Source organism: Limulus polyphemus, unplaced genomic scaffold, assembly GCF_000517525.1.
Source record: "Limulus polyphemus unplaced genomic scaffold, Limulus_polyphemus-2.1.2 Scaffold10944, whole genome shotgun sequence".
In the NCBI taxonomy this organism is placed as follows: Eukaryota; Metazoa; Arthropoda; class Merostomata; order Xiphosura; family Limulidae; genus Limulus; species Limulus polyphemus.
Window position 1 is genome coordinate 3,854 of NW_013676554.1, and position 6,921 is coordinate 10,774.

A 6,921-nucleotide genomic window follows, 5' to 3' on the forward strand; every position below is an offset into this window, starting at 1 on the left:
CTACATGTTTTTCTAACATCATGAAACTATCAGTCATTGGTAGCTGCCTTATCCAACAGGTTCGAAGTGACGCACTAAAAGAAAGTTTTCCAAAGCATCTCTTGGGAACAAAGTACGGGGGAAAAAGAAATCGTAACTGAAGATGTGGAAAAGCTTAATTTTTCCGGTTATCTTATCTGGGTGCTCCATGTGAAATGGTGGATTCATTGACCAAATCATGGAAGCAATAACAGATGATGATATGTGAATTGTGCTGAAGCAAGTAGGAGTACATCTTTAATGGAAGCTATTCAGTTATCTTATCTGGGTGCTCCATGTGAAATGGTGGATTCATTGACCAAATCATGGAAGCAATAACAGATGATGATATGTGAATTGTGCTGAAGCAAGTAGGAGTACATCTTTAATGGAAGCTATTCAGTTCACGACGACACTTCAGTCAATTAAAGTTGCTGATAATTAAAGACACCATCCAGAAGCTAGAGAATCATCATATCAAGTAGTACAGAAACACAGATAGTCTAGAAGAACTGAAAGTTATGCAGAATAAATGAAGTTAATCACACGACAGAAGATGTTACAGCTGTAACTTTAAAGGACATACTGCTAGGAACTGTAGACAAAAGCTTTTAATTATAGTTGTTTACTCAGGATGTAAGAAATGAACACAGGACAGAAGGTGTTACAGCTGTAACGAAAGGTGGGACATTGCCTCCAGATATGAAGAAAAAAGATGAATTGATGTGAACATATAGTTCCAGCAACAGGAAAGTTGGAAGTTATCTTTACTGTAGGAAGCTTCTCTACACCACATAATATGTGGTTAGTTGACATTGAGGAAGAGTGTATGGTGGAAACTGATTTCATTTGGTGACATGTTAGACTAGCTTCAAGTAGCTTCACAGTTTAAAAACAAATTCCCTTGCACTACTACACCTCCAGATGTTGGACATGATGAAAGAACAATGATGGGTGCACAGGATTAAGAAGACAATCTAACTAGGGTAACAGAGCAGAATCCAGAGTAATAGGTGACCTGAGCCAAAGGTCATCTTAGGGAGGACAGCCACTTGTTTAATGAAAACTTAACCAAAAGTAAGTCAACCTGTTGTAGATCCCAATTGTTTGTTTGTTATGGATTTCGCGCAAAGCTACACGAGGGCTATCTGCACTAGCCGTCCCTAACTTAGCAGTGTAAGACTAGAGGAAAGCCAGCTAGTCATCACCCCCACTGCCAACTCCTGGGCTACTCTTTTACCAAAGAATAGTGGGATTGACCATCACATTATAACGCCCCCACGGCTGAAAGGGCGAGCATGTTTGGTGTGACAGGGATTCGAACCCGCGACCCTCAGATTGCAAGTCGAGCGCCCTAACCACCTGGCCATGCCGGGCCAGGAGATCCCGAGCCTCTGTCGATACCACTTCCAAAGTTTTGACAGTAATATAGACACCAGTGAATTCTCTCGACCATTTACCCAGATATAACTTTTCTAGTGACAAGACAGGAAGTGACATTAAAGAAGAATAAGACGTCTCGTCGTACCATAAGCCATGGAAAAAGAAACTCACCAAAATTTGTTAACTGGTCAGTTTAGACACAGTAAATAAGATAATGAAGATTTTGTTTGGTTAATCGGCATTGTGATTGTACTTGTTTTAACCTACTTAATTAATGATATATTTACTGTAAAGTCTATTTTTGAATATTAATTTTTTGTTAATTGTAAATAGTAACTTCGATACTTGTTATTTAAGTGTAATATGCTGTTAGTTTGTTTGTGTATTAAGACTTTTCAGGAAACTTCACAATCCGTGAAGAGTGCAGTGTTGTACTTTGTTTTTAGTATTTTAATCGAGTTGTTTTGTTTGTTAGAGAGCTTTGTATGACGTAAAGATGATGTGTGATGTCTAGAAATTTCTTGAATATCACATCTGATGTGACATCTTGAACTTTATGAAAGTATTGACAAAACAAGTATTGTATGAAAATATTATAGTGGGTGAGTAAATCGGTCGCTGAGTCAGTTAGTTAGTGGGTGAGTAAATCGGTCACTGAGTTAGTTAGTTAGTGGGTGAGTAAATCGGTCACTGAGTTAGTTAGTTAGTGGGTGAGTAAATCGGTCACTGAGTTAGTTAGTTAGTGGGTGAGTAAATCGGTCACTGAGTTAGTTAGTGAACTTGTTGATTTATGGATCGATTATCGAGTGTGTTAGCCAGTTTTCGAGTTGTGTCGCACATACGAGAAGTTATTTAACAAATAAGAAACTACTAGGTTTTAGTTGTGAGTAAGGCATTTCCCTTGGTTATGGTTATTTTGAAATCCGTGTCAAGTGCAAAAGATTCAGTTGAAGAAATAAAACGCTTTCGTTGTCGTTAAATGGACCGGTCTTTAAATTATCATTATTTTATTTTTTTACGGAATAACCCTAAAGAATTCGTATAACGATAGAAACCATGAGAACAATATGTGTATTTTTAACAAACACCAACTCGATACATGTTTTATTTGTACGTTGGTGAAAACTGAAGGAGACTGGATATTGAAAGTCACGCCACGACATGTTAATTATTACCTCTTTGTTAAGATTACTTTTGTTGTTTATCTACTTCCTACACAGTTGTACACACTACACGTTGCTGGTGCTTTATTAATCACGAGCCTGTCCAACCATATATATCTATAATAAAGATCTAAACGTTAAACATAACTCAAATAATTATTTTAATCACCGTTCTTGGGAATTATATGTATTTTGCCTATTATTGTGATGTAGTGGTGACCCACTAGATGTCACTGAAAACGAGAATTACTCAATTGTGAGTAATGAACCTTAATATGGCGTAACTAATAGAACAAGTAGACGATTATGTAATGTTTGTTTCAGTCCGTTCACCGGAATAATTCGTTCAGTCTAGAATTAAACGGAAACAAAAATCCGTCAGTAATAAAAGCTGGATGTTTTGATCACTGGTACACCATAGCTGTGTTCTATACATCTTATGAGTACTTATTCTTTATTTGACTGATTTTTTTCAACTTGTGTCTCACAAGTCGATAAAGGTAAATAAATATAAAGTTGCCCTCTGTAAATTGGAAGGTGACTAACGTACGACCACGGAAACAACGCAAAACTTTGTGCAGTTTCCAGGTAAAAACACATTATGGTTTGGTCAAGAGGATGTTTCCTGAGGACGGAAACGTTACTGCAAGTTATCCAGTTTTGGAGAGAGAGAAATTGGATAATGTTTCTAGATCACGTGGGTTTCAAAGTTTAGAGACTGTGCATAAACTATTGTTCTTTTTCTGCTTCATAGTTTAAATAGTAATGGACAATGTAACAATTTGGAACGAGGGGTTTGAAATAAAAATTACTAACGGACTATGAATGAATGTCACGACAGATGGCGTGTAAGGATGGGGTTCGTCCACGATTCGATGTGAATAATCAAAGTCGAAAGCATCATCCGAAGCGCTCTTAAGGTGTCGAATAAATGTAATTTCACAACATAATTTTTTTAAATATCCTTCCGTGTTATATTTAAGGAACTATCTTAGAGTTTATACATGGATGTTTTGTGACATTACATCTGTATACTCGTTTGTAACAAATCTGACGTAACTGGCCCTTTATGGGTCTCTAACTAAGAGGAATATGACATTATCTCGACCTCAACCTTTGTGTACCACTGCCGACGAGGCCTTTCGCTTAATAGCAGAAATGCACATTCTTCTTCAGAAAATTATAAACTTTTTGATTTAGAGTTCAAAATGGACAGATTAAGAGTTTGTTTGAAGTTAAGCACAAAGCTGCACAATGGGCTATCTGTGCTCTGTCCACCACGGGTATCGAAACCCGGTTTCTAGCGTTGTAAGTCCGCCGACATTCCGCTGTGCTACTGGGGGGCCAGATTAAGAGAAATTTGAAAAGAAACACTTGTATTTTACGTGATTTTCATCACAAATCTTTCGTATCAAATTATCGTTGAAATTAATTCTTTTCCGAAAGCATCAATTTTTAGCTTATGTTTTTTTTTAAATACAATTTTCAATTATATTCTTTCTGTAACGTGGCTGTGGTTTGGTATTATCTTAGGAGCACAAATGTAAATATCTGGACGACTTCTCAAAAAAGGCACCAGATGTTAGACTTGTTCTCAACGTTTCTGTTGATTAAACAATAATCATATACAATGTAATTAATCAAAAACGTTTGTTTCTTTGTTGTTAAGCACAAAGCTACACCATGGACTATCTGTGTTGTGCCCACCAACGGGAATGAAAAACCTATTTTTTCGCATTATAAGTCTTCAGACTTATCGCTGAGCGACTGGGGGGAGGGATCTGTAGAAACAAGATACCAATGTTACGAAAGGTTTTCCAGGTTTACATTCAAAATTATCCATACAGTTTTACTTATATATATATATTTATATAATAAAGTATTTGTTGTTTTTACTTTAACTTTCGTCAGTGTAAAAATTCTCTAACGCGTTGATAAATTAAACTAATGTTGTTTTGGTAAAATGTTTTTGCAGATAGCACATGGCTACATTTTTTGTAGCACAGTGAAAGTTTCTGTTCTATGACACATACGTAAATAATCATATAAAAGTTGCCATATAACAAATTAGGGTAATAACTGTACATTAACCTTCAAATATCTTTCCTGCTGTTTCTCTTTGTTAAGTTTTATCAATTACTGAAGCTAAATCTTTGTTCTTTTTACGCTAACTTTAACCTAGAAATACAGGATTAAGAATTATATTTCTAACTTATTAGATGTATACTAACAAAACCGTAGTTTCGTCTACAGAAACCTTCTAGTCCAGGATAAATCTTTTGTTTGGTTCCACCCACCTCCACTGGGATCTTTTTGTTTTATACACGTGAACACAAGATGCATAGCGTGAGACTAGATTATATCTAAAGTAAATCAAACTGAACGATTACAGATCATCCAAGTTATTAAAAATAGTTTGTATTTCAACCAACAGATGGCGCAAAACTACGCGTTACCAAAATAATATTGTTTTGTTAGTGGTTGAAACTGACTGTAAGAAAGATATTTGCTGTTCATATGTGTCTTCCAGTTATTTCTGAATGTTGATTAACAAATAAAAAATAGCAATTTTAATCATTTTTGTCATTATTTTTCTACTCGTACATGTTAAACATGCATAACTGTAATTACAAATTTTAATTTTTGTAAATATGTTTAATTAATATAAAAACCATAATATTTTAAAGCTAGAATTAAAAAAAAAAACTTTTTAAAGACGCTACAAAATATATGCTGAATAACCAGTTTTCAGCAAGGTGTATATTTCTTTGTTGTTTGAAATTTTAAACTATTCTCGCAGGTGTTATTTTTGTTCTTGGTTTTAGTTATGTTCACTGATCAGACTCGGCTTAAAAAGTTACGTTTCGAGCTGATCACAATTTTATTGAAAACTCGATTTTCAATTGGAATATTATCGAGTTTAATATCTTATCATAATTTACAGCCACTCGGTGCCTCAGTGATAAGTTTCAGGGTTTATAACACTAAAAATCAGGTTTCGATACCAGCGGTGTACAGAGCACAGATAGTCAGTCCATTGTGTAGCTTTGTGCTTAAGAACAAACGAAAACATTATATGCAATAAAAGTTTGGAGACGGCTTAAATGGGTAATGAAAAACTTTATTGTAAGTGTATGACGTTTTGACAATATTGTGTTATCCTCAGAAAGATACCAGAAGGATGACGTAATATTGTCGAAACGTGGTACAATTACAATAAGGTTTTTTTTCATCACTCAGTCAAGCTGTCTCCAAACTTTTATTTCCAAAAAGTAGGTTCCTCGTCATCAAATTATATGCAATATTTAAAAAAAATATGCCTCCTACTTATTAGATATGTATTTGCATCCCGTATTTGGTTTTTAATTTATTTTTTGAGGTAAAAAGCTTATTTTTCTGTGTTAAATTATTCTTTAGAAATAAATTATATCAGAAATCATGAAAATATTAATATATATATCTCAATTCAACTTTTTAAAACGGTTGAATATACGAAAATTTGGATAAAAGCAAAAACAAATACTTTGCTTTATAGGTTCAAATATAACTTTAGGATTCGGTTTAAAAGATGATAATTTCTTCTTTCAATTCTCATAGGATATTTAAAGGAAACATTCGAGTAACAAAAATAATAAAGGGCGTGTATTAATGGGCCCGTCTAGCCCTCTAGTGGTTAAAACTTTATACAATGATCTGTTTCTGCACGTGTCTGTACGAACCTGTCAGGCCATCAAAGCCGAACAAGAGAGAACGTAATAGGGTAAGAATCATCGGATTCTGTATGCGTTAGGCCAAGTCAACAACAGATTCAAAACTGTTACATTTGAAATAGAAAGTGAAACAAGGTTTAAAATATAGAAGTTATCACTGCAGGAGATCCTCAGCAAGAGCAAAGGGCATCAGAGAATCCTTCAAGGACCTGCTATTATATATTTTTTCGAAAATGAAAGGTATGACGAAATATTTTTAGCTTGCTAAGTTATTAAACAAATATTCTAAATATTAATGCAGATTCGTATTGTTAAGCCAATATTTTCAATAAACTTGTGTCATGAAAAAATACATAAAGATTAAAGTTAGGTCTTTTCAACAATAACGTTTAAAAATTCGTTGTACGAACTAATAGTAACAATAACAATATATAGTAAAATCTTTAAAATCATGTTGTGCTCGCTAATAGCAACAATAGTAAAACGTTTAAAAATTCGTTGTACGAACTAATAGTAACAATAACAACAGTAAAAGCTTTAAAAATCATGTGCGCGCTAACAACGACAATAGTAAAACGTTTAAAAATTCTATTCTACGGACTTTTCAACAACAATACTATTAACACGTTTAAAAATTCTGTTGTACG